The following is a 12,598-nucleotide window of genomic DNA, read 5'->3' on the forward strand; positions in this document are numbered from 1 at the left end:
GGAGGGGGTGAGAGGATTCACCAGAGAAAGAGGGGGCAGAACAGGCAGATCTGCTGAAATACACTGCTGAGGGGAGCAGCAGGAGAGATAGGAAAGATCTGCTGCACCATGTGGGTTGCTCCCTGGCCAGGCAGGGATCGAATTAGTGCTGCAGCGGCTGGTGATAGCTTGATAGAGCTGTGTCTTTAACAAGGTTAAATATGCTGTGTCTTTAACAGGGAGGCCCCAATAGGAATGTCTTTTGTTCTCATTTGGTGACTCTTCAAGAGCTCCTGGATCAAGGCTGGTCACCTGAAAAAATAATTAGAAACTTGAAAATTTTAGACCCAGCATCCGTTTTCTAGAGAGGGAAGAGGGACTGGAAATTGAGTTAATAATCAATCAGGCCTACATGATGAAGCCTCCATAAAAGTCCCAATAATACAGGATTCAGAGAGCTTCTGAGTTGCTTAGCACATCAGATGCAGGGAGGGTGGTGCACCCCAATTCCATGGAGGGCTCATGCACTTAGAACACTTCTAAATTTTACCTAGGTATCTCTTTATCTGTTGTTCATTCATATCCTTCACTAAATTGTTTAATAAACCAGTAAACATCAGATGGTAGTTTCTTGAGTTCTGTGATACATTCTAGGAAATTATCAAGCCCAAAAGAGTCATGGGACCCCCCAGCTTATAGGTGGTTGGTCAGAAATACCAGTAACAACAACCTGGGACATGAAACATGGCATGTGAAGTTGCCAAGTCCTCTGTTTTGTGGGGTTGAGCCCGTAAGCTTCGGGATCCAATGCTAATGCCACATAAGTAATGTCAGAACTGAAATGAATTGTAGGATACCAGGCTGTTATTAGAAATTGCTTGACTTATGGGCCTCTCCGGGGGTGCAGGGGTTAAAGACAGCACTAACAAGCTATGGCCAGCCACTGCAGAACAAGTTTGATCCCCAGAGGCCAGGGAGCTAACCCACATTGCACAGCAGACCTCTCCTGTCTTACCCGCTGCTCTCCTCAGCAGTGTATTTCAGTTCATCTGCCTGTTCTACTCACCACCCTGTCTCTGGTGAATCCTTTCACCTCCCCCCACCCCCCTAGCTCTGGCCAACAACCCAGTTCTTGTATGCATAAATAAATCTTTAAAAAAATTGCTTGATATGTGAAAAACCCACACATCTGGTGTCAGAGGTATTGTGTGGTAATAGTGTGAAATAAATGAGAAACATGCGCATGGTTTTTCAACTCACATGTATTAAAAGAATTTCAGTTAACTAAGACTGACTCTGCCTTTACTTATTAGCACTCCCTATTAAAAGAAATTGTCTTTCATGATTGTAGAAGTGAAAATGCACCTGCTTGCATATATTCTATGTTCTTTTAAATTTAAAAAATACATGCATTTTATTTTACAAACAAGGTGATACATGTGGCTCATAAATGCAAATGTATATTTTATTATATAGTATACTTATACTTATGTACTTATACTTCATATATGTTAATATATTAAATATGTATTTTTTAGTACATTATCAAATTGATTTACTCCTAGTCTGAATATGCTGGGTCAACAAAAAATTGCCAACAAAACTCTCTCTCAGTCTTTGAATCTTGTCTGGAATGACAGAGATGGGAAAAACCATAAGTGTGATAGTTAGCAGTTTTTACTACCAAGACATTTTGGAAGTGCCAGATTCCTTTCTGTCTCCTTTAGCCTCCTTGATCTCCCCTAATATCCTCTCAACTTTCAAATTACCTCACAACATTCCAATAAAATTTCCCTTTTCTTTTGTAGCTAGAAAAAATAACACACAGAAATGTTTCAGCTTATAGTTTACTTATACATTTAATGACTCTTTCACCCTATGTACTTGCAGTGGCTTTCTACTGCCTTAAAACAAACTATTTTTCTCTACTTCTAGTACATTCACAATCATAATCACTAGCTTCTACTTCAATGCACAGATTATTCAAAATCTTGGCCTCCCTGGTGGTACAAGGGGTTAAGCACCCCACTATGAAGCAATCGGTAACCTCTGCAGCATGAGTTCGATCCCCGGCCGGCGAGAATCCCACATGGCGAGGCAGACCTCTCCTGACTCACCGGCTGCTCCCCTCAGCAGTGTACTTCGGTCAATCTGCCTGTTCTGCTCCCCACTCTGTCTCTGGTGAATCCTCTCACCCACTGCATCTCTGGCCTGTACCCCAGCTCTTGTATGCATAAATAAATCTTAAAAAAAAAAATCTTGTATCTTATCTCATTCTTAATTCTAAATCTGATCTCAGTCTAAATCCCTATCAGTAAACAACCTGCCAATTGCATAGATCAATTGCATAGACTGCCCCAATTCCTTATGAAATAGTGAGGATTTGGTGCTTTCACACCAATAGATCTGGGGGCAAGGTGGGAGTGGGGTTAGAAAACCTACGTCCCCGTAGGTTTTGCTGTCTTCTTCTGTGTGTTTTCGTGTGTTCACGTGATAGTAAGAGCACCTATCTAACAGGTACAAAGGTTAAGAGAGAGAATATTTGTAAACAGGATAAATTTTCCAAATAAGTGAGTTATTATTAGTAAAGAATAGGCAGGCATGCAGCCAGAGGTATTGCTGCTAGTTCTTATGTAATGAAACTAAATACAATGATGTTTCTGAGCAGATGAATTGGAGTTCATTTACAGAATGCCTGTGAGAAACCAGCACATGGTAGGCACTAAAGGTAGAAGAAAAAGACAGGAGGCCTGTCACTAGGGGAGGAAGCAAACATGTAATGTGGTAGGTGATAGAATAAAAGTAGAACAGAGAACATGTTCACATCACTGACAAAGTGAGATGCCACAACTCCCCAAGTGACAATAATCATTTTGTGCAAGAGCATTTAGAGGGAAATTGTGGACTATTGCCCCCAGTGCTACAAAAAGGAAGATTTTTGTAAAGCAGATTCCATTCCCAGCAATGGAATCTGCCTCCACAGTGACAGGGATGGTGGTTTCAGTAGTGAATCCTGCAACAGATAAGATCTGCTGAGATCATCAGAGAGTATACCAAGAATCTCTTTAGCCTCATTCCAAACTATGATAAACACATGAATAGTGCCCACTCTGAATAGTGCTGGCCAAGAGAGACAAGCATCAGGAATACAGCCAAGCGGAGTGGTCTCATGGAATAAAGGAATGATGTTCTAAAGGAATGAAATTGCCGGGTAATGAAGACCTAACCTTACCCAAGAGAAGTTCAGCCTTTGCTCTCACCTACTGAGAGGTTATCAAAAGGCCCTTGGAATGTTCTGGTTGATAAAGAGTTTCTATGTTTGCCTGGGAGCTTTGGTCACTGGACATGCTAACAATGTGATTTATGATGGAGGCTTTGGGTTACACCATCTCAGTTCTGACCTCCAGAAGGGGAAGAGACTAAAGGTTGGTCATGTGGGTTGTATGTGATCAAGCCTCAAAAAGACTCTAGATACCAAATGCTTGAGTAAATGACCCATGTTGGCAACACTGTGTGTATTGACACACATGTGGTCAGGGCGGCATGTTTGCACTGGGAGAGCGTGACCAAAGCTCCACCTTTGGACACTTCCTGGACTCTGCCTTTACATCTCTTTCCTTAACTGATTTGCCTTGTATTCTTTTGTTATAATAAAATAGTATCATAAATATAGCACTTCCCGGGGTTCTATGAACTGCCATAGCAAATTAGAGAATTTCAGGGTAGTTAGGGTTAGGGTTGAATTGGTATTCAATTTATTTGAAGTGATTCTGGAAACACATGAAATCCAGCTAGTGTCAGAAATAAGACTAGTCTTGTGGCTATTCACTTAACAAGTACAGTTAGGCATACTCACTGGAGAAGCTCATTACTGTAGAGTTGCCAGGACAAGAAGGACCATGTGGGAACTGAATCTTTATAGGTGAGTGTAAGATCTCACCCTGCTTAATTCTCTAGGCTGTTCTGTGGCCCTCTCCCCACACCTATAGCCATTGGGCACCCAACTCAGTTTCAGCGCCTCTTTCTTGAAACCCCAAGTCTTAGGGACCAATCTTATGCTTAGCAGGGTTTTATTTTTTTTTAAACATTTATTTGTACTAACACTGGGGTACAGGCCAGAGGTGCAGGAGGGTGAGAGGATTCACCAGAGGCAGAGTGGGAAACAGAACAGGCAGACTGACTGAAATACACTGCTGAGGGGAACAGTGGGAGAGACAGGAAATGTCTGTCGCACTACGTGGGGATCTCCCTGGGCCAGGTGGGAATTGAACCGGCGCCACAGACGCTGCGGGACAGCTTCACAGAGCTGTGATCAAACTGCTGTGCCACTGGGGAGGCCTTTAGCAGGGTTTTAGAAGCACTGAACCAACACTCTGGGACCCAACACCATCACACTCACTCGGAATAGGGGAAAGTATGGCATTACAATTAAAGACAAAGTCTTCAGCAATGGATCAGCCTAGTGTAGCAGCCAGAGCCCCACAAGAAGGATAATTAAAGGACTTATTATAAAGGGGTTTACTACATATGAGCAGATGTTGGGCAACCACAAGGGCCTGAAATAGCAGCCCTAGACTCAAAGACACAGAGGGAGGAAATGGAAGGAGAGTATTCTGCAGAGATGGCTCCTCTGTAGCACAACCAGCTGAAAGTGTCCTCTCTCCCTTACCTGTGGGGGCTTCTACTGACAGGTCTTCCTGGAGCCAGGGGGCAAGGAGGCAGTTGGCGCAGCTATGCAGGTCAGCCTCTGAAGTGGACAAGGGCAGAAAGCAGATCTGGAGGGAGAGATGGGAGATAATCAGTGCCTGTTTTGAATCCTTACTCTACTGTTTTGAATCCTTACTTCAACAAATCACACAAGCTCAGTTCTTTCTTGTATAAAATTAAGTGGATTTTGTGAGTGAGGAATGAAAAGAGATGATACCCATAAAGTGCTTGATGTGGCACTTAGTTCAGAGGATGGTCTCAGGATCCAGCAGACAGTAGCACTAAGGAGCATGGCTGCTCTGCCTTCATGCCCAGCTGCAACAACAGGTCTTCTGATTTGATTCCTAGACACAGTTGCCCCCTCGACCCCATTCTCATCATTAGATTAGGTTATTTTTGTGCCTGAGGCCCTTTCTTATTATTTGCTTAATCCTGAGGCCTCCTAGGAATGACACCTTGTTATATGCTTGGAGGTAACCATGGAAACCTGCTGTCTTCATCAGGTGACTAAAGGCATCGTCTCATGAAGGTGATGGGGAAAGAGGCTGTGAACAAAGACTTTAAGAAGCTAGGCTAAGCAAAAATCCATGCTTTAGATTTGGGTTGAATAGCTTGATCCATCAAGAGCATTAGCACCCAACTCTACCCTGGAGACCCCTTTCCTAAATCCACAGAACACACAGAACAGAGTGCCCTCGCGACTCAAGGCAGGCCTGGAGGTCCCCAGGCAACCCCTCTGTGTGCGTTCCAGTGATCTCTGTGTGCCTGGAAAACTCTGTAGCAGACATTTTGATTGAAAAACTTCACAGCTCCACCTTCTTTTAGGCCTTGATTCAGGAAATTAGGACTAGACCAAGCAGAATAGGACAGATCTACATTTTAGAGGAAGGGGTATTTTAGTTTTCTAGGACTTCAGTAACCAAGTACCACAAACTGTGAGGCCTCAACAGCAGAAATGCTATTGTCTCACAGTTCTGGAAGCTGGAAGTCTGAGATCAAGGTGTCAGCATTGGCTCTTTCTCAGTACTATTCCAGCCTTTCCCCTAGCCTCGGGGTTCTCTAGGCATCTTTGGTATGCAGAAATATCACTGAACTCTGACTTCCTCTTCACATGAACATTCTTCCTGTGTCTTTGTCAAATATCACCTTTTTATGAGGATTAGAGCCCACCTTAATGATTCATCCTAACTTAACCAGTGATATCTGTGAGGACCCTATTTCTAAATAAGAGCACGTTAAAAGGTGCTGGGACTTCAGACTTCAACAGGTTAATTTTAGGGAAGCATATTTCAACCCCTAGCAGGGAGTGGTGATGGAGAAAGGTCACACCCTGACACCTGTCCTGGTACTTAAATATTAACTTTTTAAAAAAAGATTTATTTTTATTTATGCATACAAGAGCTGGGGTACAGGCCAGAGGTGTGTATGTGTGTGAAGGAGGGGGTGGTGGTGAGAGGATTCACCAGAGACAGAGTGGGGAACAGAACAGGCAGACAGACCAAAGAACACTGCTGAGGGGAGCAGCGGGTGAGTCAGGAGAGGTCTGCTGCGCCATGGGGGTTGCTCCCTGGCCGGCCAGGGGTTGAAATCATGCAGCAGAGGCTGTGGATTTCTTCATAGTGTGGCGCTTAACCCCTAGCACCACCAGGGAGGCCCTTAAATATTAACTCTTCTTGGATTGCTCAACCTCTGGCTACCTTCTTATCAGTAAATTCCTAAAATTCTGGGTTGAACCATTAGCACTAAAATGTCTGACCTTTCCCCTTTACTTGCTCCCTCTCCTAATCTTGTTCAATATTCAATTCTCACCTGGGGGAACAACTCCTTTCCCAGTTGGCTAGTATTTGCTCTGTCTGCCTGAGCAAGCCTCCTCCAGCTGAAGTGTGTTCCTTTTAGAACTGGCCTCACCTCAAGTGGTGCAGCTAATCTGGCTCCCTTCTTTACCTGAGTTCCAACTTCTTCAGGTGGTGGGCCAAACTGAGCTGCATCCTAACGGAGGCCAACAATGTATGAAGTTCACTGAAGCGAGGACATTAAGATTCAGATAGGTAAGGGTCAGAGTCAGGTGGAAGAATTCTGCAAAATGGCACAGATAAGCAGAGTTATAGTGCAACCTGCTGCTAAGGGTATTCCCTCTTGACACTATCTCCTACTCTCCCCTTGGATGAATATCCCAGGGCCACCGCCTGATCATGGCCATAAGAAAGGCTTCAGATGGGTCCTGTTCCATATTAAGGCAGGAAGAGTCTGCAGTTTAGAAACCTACACTTTGCTCACTCAGCCTCAAATTCTGCATTTATAAAATGAGACCCATTAGCAGAATTTATCTTATGGAAATTTTGTGGAGATTGAGTAATAACTATATGGCCTTTATCCATGCAAGTAAGAATTCAATACATGTTAGCTATGGAAACCAGAAATGAACACTTACAGGCATTTTACTGCTTCTGCAAAGTTCCATAATGTTGACTACTAGATAGTTTCTGGGTATGACAGATTAGAATTGGTGCTCATTTCTACCTGAAATAATGTACCCACACAAAAATCACAGAGACTCTTGGGAAAATGTCATCTATGCTTTTGGATATGTCTATACAATAGTATAACTGAGTTATGACTATTGATTCTGGACAGCAGCTATCAATTTGCAATCTACCCAAATATTTTAAGCTGTTTTCTTGGCATGATCAGGAAAAGGTAACATGTATAATTTCTTTCTTCCCCAGGGAGAAGGGAATTCTGTGGGTTCTTGAGATTTCAACACCAGGCAAAAATTAGGACCTATGAGTGCTAACAATTATCCTACATGCTTCCTAACTTAGCTCAAAAATACCCACACTCTTTTGAACTGGGTCAGGAGCACCTGATCATTTTGAAAAGATAATTTCCTTAGATGAGAAGTGAACCACATAAGTAGTCATTATGCTTATCCCCTCAGAAGCCAAAGTGTGATTTAATGTACTTTAGGAACTAAAGTTGAAAATGTGAATTTCCTGTGTAGAGAAAAATAATCTGTCAGAAAGCACTTAGGAAAAAGCACAGTAGACAAATGTTCCAAGATCTGTCCTTGGCCCCCTTTTCTGTTTTTCTTTGACAGTGTCACTCAATATCGTGACTCCTGGCTTATGATGGAGGTGTCACCCCAATCTGTGGCTATAGCCTTGTTCAGTTCAGTCTCTGAAGCATGGAGTTCTCCATCTCTAATACCCACTGAAAGTGCCATTTACAGCAGATTAAAATCAATAGATCTTTTGTGATCATCAACAACAACTTCCCTGCCCCCACTGCCACCCCCACCCCATCCTCCTTACTTCTTGCCTTTGGGATGCCTTTTTTCTTTAATGCTACTACCATTTGTTGGTCATATAGGCTTGAAATGCTAAATCAGTGATTCTTGGCCTTTTTTTCAAAGTCTCAGCCAACTTTGACATTGCATAGAAATTAGACTCTCTCCAGAAAAAAAAAAAAAAAACATTGGCTTGAAATTTTAGGAATTCTTCATGTTCCCCAATCTAAGTAATCTATTTCCTACTAAAACCTTCTTTAAAATCTTTAATGGGTCTCCACTGTCAATAAATATGTTCATATGCCTTAACTTAGCAATTGATCTGACCTACCACTCCCCTCATCTTCTCACTGTAAGCATGGACATAGCTCCTCTTCTCCATGCACCCATTAACACCATGTTATTGAATAAACCCAGAAGCCAAAGTGATCTTCCTAAAATCGAAGTTAGTTCATATGAGAGCATTTTAATAGAAGTCCAGCAAGATGGAGGCAGAGTGAAGATGCCAGGCTCTCCTTCACCACATACTCACAACTGGATTGCAGTAGAACAAAGTCAATAAGCACCAAATGATCAAAGGAACCACTTCTGCATACATCAGGAACAATGGTCTGTGTTTGCAGTGATATTGGGGCAGAATTCACAAGAGGGAGGAGTGGTTGCTGTAAGGAACCTCCTACAGTTGTTGACGCAGGAGCACATGAGACCTGGCACTACACCAAACAAGGGGTGCTCAGAGTTGTCATATAAGACAGAGGGCACACTACTGGATAACTATAGGAGCAGGGGTACTGAGAAATGATTACTGATTTGAGCCTGAGGTTCCCAAAGTAAAACAGCAGGAATCTGATTCAACAGGGAGTTCCGGGTCAGATCACTTGCATCTTCTCATAGAAGAGGCTATTATCTACAGAGGCTGTGATATTTGAAGAATCTGCCTTAGCCCACAGCCAGGGCCAAAAATGAGACAACTGAATACTTTCACTAAGCAGATTTAAGCACCTGGATATTAACAACAGGAGCAATCACCCAGGGTAAATCTCTGTACTGGAAAAGCAAAGTGATCAAATGCCAGGTTGAGGCCCTGTCTTGACTAGGCTGCCCTTGAGCACCAGGTAGAGATTATAGAGGTTGAGGCTGGCATTAAGACTATAAGATGAGGGCCTCCCCTGGTGGTGCAGGAGGTTGAGCACCGTGCTGTGAAGCTCTCTACAGCCTCTGTATCACCAGTTCGATCCTGGATGCCGGCAAGGGTCCCACATGGCGCAGCAGACCTCTCCTGTTGTGCCCGCTGCTCCCCTCAGGAGTGTATTTTGTCAGTCTGCCTGTTCTGTTCCCCGCTCTGTCTCTGGTGGATCCTCTCACTCTCCCACGAATCTGGCCTCTACCCCCATTCTTGTACAATAAAAATAAATCTTAAAAAAAAAAAGACTATATGAGACATTTAGTTCAAAGAGTTGGTCTGAGGGAGGGAATTACTATAGATCCCACCACACAACTCTGGTACCCACAGCAGAGCAGGAAGCTTGAGTCTTTTATGCTTACTGGAGGCAACCCTATAGTGCTCACCTGCACTGGTTCCTTTCTACTTGTACTCCCTTGTCAGTACCAGCTCTTCAGTCATCTGAATAGGTGCAAAAGCAGCAGTCTGTTATCCCCCACTGCAACCCATAAAAACCAAAAATGAAGAGACAGAATATACCACAAATGTCTTGGGGTTTTTTTGCTCCAACAAGTCTCAATCAACCACAACCGAGGAATGTGCCTAAAGAACTTAAGGTTCCAACAATGCTTGCTGGATTAAAAAAACAAGCAAAAACCAATTAATATAGGACAGGAATAGGAAAAAAAAAGAGTCTTAAACTTAGAATTGGGGCCTCCCTGGTGGTGCAGGGATTAAAGATAGCACTATCAAGCTATTGCCAGCCACTGCAGCACAAGTTCAATTTCCAGCAGGCCAGGGAGCAACTTACATGGCGCAGCAGACCTCTCCTGTCTTGCCTGCTGCTCCCCTCAGCAGTGTATTTCAGTAGATCTGCCTGCTGTGCTCCCCACTCTGTCTCTGGTGAATCCTCTCACCCACCACCCCATACCTCTGGCTTACATCCCAGTTCTTGTATGCATAAATAAATCTTTAAAAAAATTTAGAACTAGCTGATCTAATACTACAACTGATTTAAAAAATACATTAGACAAACACAAATTCAAGCAATGGAGAAAATTAGTAAGCTTGAAAACACAATGTTGGAGAACATACACAGAAAAAAATTTTAGCGGACATAGTATAAGAAATTTTGGGGGTAACCTAAAGAGAAATAACATTCTTATGAGAGTTCCAGAAGAAAAGAGAGAAAGGCTTAGAAAGTTTATTTTAAATAGTTGCTGAGAACCCTCTCAACCTGGAAAATGAACTAGATATCCTGATCCAAGAGACCCAATTAGATCAACAAAATAGTACCAATAACACGGACGCTCCAAGACACATTATAATAAAACTGCTGAAAACAACAAGGACAGAATACCAAAGGCATCAAAAGAAAAAAGAGCAACCAATAAAGAAACACCAATAGGAATATCCATGGACTTTTCAGAAATTTTATAGCTGAGAAGGGAATGGCAAGAGATATTTTAAGTACTCAGAAAAATTTCAGCCTAGAATCCTTTACCTAGCATGATTAACATTTAAGACAGAATGAAGAGCAAGGGAGTGAAACCCAGCCAACTGGGGCCCCATGAGTGGGGCCTGCAGCCTGCCCAGGGTCCTCCACCTTGGGGCTCTCTCCTCCTCCCCCCGTACCTTAGTTTCAGCTGTTCTCTGCTGCATGGTCCTCTTCTGCTCTTTTCTGTGTCTCTGCCCTTATGTCCTCAGCCTCCAAGGCTCAGGTGTGCCCTCTTATGCATGCCCACTCCACATTCCAGGTGTCCATCCTCAGGCAGTGTACCTGGAGCCCACACTCCCAAGGGCCTCTTGTTTTCACAGCTGCAGGTTCCAGCCACAAAGGCCTTCCGTGGAAAGGCCTGAGCAATCTTCACTCATCCCTTAATCCTGCCTTGTTTCCCTCCCCCTACCCCAGAATCTACACCTAGGTTTCCCTTGGCCACTATGAACTTTGTAGCCATGACCCACAAACGTGAACAGTGTAACTGAATACAACAATACAAATACAATAGAATGCAGCTCATCCCAGAGAAAGCACCCACTGAGGTGTAAATGAAAAGATTAGCAAACAACAGATGAGCGCTCAAGTCTGCTGCCCGCAGGCCCTGTTCTCAAGCGGGAGCCACTGCTCACTCAGGTCTGCCATCACATCCAGCAACCCTCAGGCTTCCTGGCCTTCTCCCAACTGTGGTCTCAGCCACAAGCCACACAGCGCACCCACTCCCAGGTGCGCTCTCTGAAGTCAGTGATGTTCTACACTTTTGTGGGGAATCGCCTACCCTAGGGGTACTCCCTGCTGTCCCTGCCACACTCGACTCTCATGGCCTCCGCTGACAAGCTGACCCTGCATTGAGGCCAGCCCTTTGTAGGTGAACACAGGTCAGGGCCACGGAGAGCGAGCTCCACACATGGCCTCTCTGGGCTCCACCAGCAGCCACTGACAAAAACGCCCCCTGACGTTCCTCCACACCTCACCCTTACTGTAAGGTGAACAGGCCTCACCCACAGGTGATGTGAGGATGCTCAGCTGCTCCTTTAGCATCCTGGGCTGCTTAACAACCACTCAGGGCTTCCCAACATTGCCACCAGCTTTTGGCTTATCTGAGTGGCTTTTTGAGACCTCTCCTGCCTGCTGCAAAGAACCTCATACCAGTCTGCTTTAGGCCACCCCTGATTCTTATCTCCTGGGATTACAGACGATCCCCTCCATCCCCAGGGCACCATAGGCATGGCAGCAACATGCCCAAGTCTCCAGCCACTGGCGGGATTGTGAGTCCAAGTCCATGGTTGTTTCCTTACCTTAGCACCGGGTGAGACCTGGATGGCGAGTCAAGGTCCTTTCTTCCCCAGGCGTCTGCTGCTCAGTGTCCTGGGCTGGTCCTTGCGGGCGTCCCCTCCTCCCTTCAAGGTCTCATCCCACAACTCCTAGGCCATGTCCACCTTCTTGGCTGCTGCGATGCCTCTGGCTTGTCCTGGACCCCATGGGCAGCTGCAAGGGACACTCACCCCAGCCATGCACCAAGCGGGCCCACATGTCCGTCCAACGCCTCCCCACTGTGTGCAGAGTCCTCCCCCTGCACAGGGGTCGAGAGGTGCCCACAAGAGAGGAGCCGCACACTTTGGTCCCTACCGAGGTCTTGAGAGGCTCCACACCCCTCTGCGCTGGGTCCTGCAGACCAGGCCGGTTGTCATGGCAGCCCTATGGGGCAGGTTCTTGATGGCTCTAAGCTGATGGGGAAAGAGTCCTGGGGACCCCCCGGTGACTTTCTTGGGCTTTTAGTGTTTTCTCCACCATTGCAGTGAGGTGTCCAGGTGCAGGGCAGGCAGGAGGGCTTGAGGCCTGGAGGAGGCCTCCAACCTCTCAGGCCCTCCCAGGCGAGTCTGTACTCTGGGCTCTCTGGGCTGGTAGCCAGGGGCTGAGGGGCAGGAGCTGGGGGCTGAAGGGCTGGAGGCCTTTCAGCCCCTGA

At 45.2% G+C, this 12,598-nt stretch overlaps 1 long non-coding RNA gene across 1 annotated transcript; it reads right to left on the reverse strand.

Annotated features, from left to right (window-relative positions):
• Positions 1-221: 221 nt before the first annotated feature.
• On the reverse strand, positions 222-12,329 carry LOC119232616 (uncharacterized). The gene is made up of 3 exons (XR_005122168.1): positions 11,931-12,329; positions 4,649-4,754; positions 222-291 (listed from the first exon to the last, which is right to left on the reverse strand). It is a non-coding gene; the product is annotated as an uncharacterized LOC119232616 (long non-coding RNA).
• Between the last annotated feature and the right edge of the window lie 269 nt (positions 12,330-12,598).

Source organism: Talpa occidentalis, unplaced genomic scaffold (assembly GCF_014898055.3).
Source record: "Talpa occidentalis isolate TD23 unplaced genomic scaffold, MPIMG_talOcc4v2.1 talOcc4.7, whole genome shotgun sequence".
Classification (NCBI taxonomy): Eukaryota; Metazoa; Chordata; class Mammalia; order Eulipotyphla; family Talpidae; genus Talpa; species Talpa occidentalis.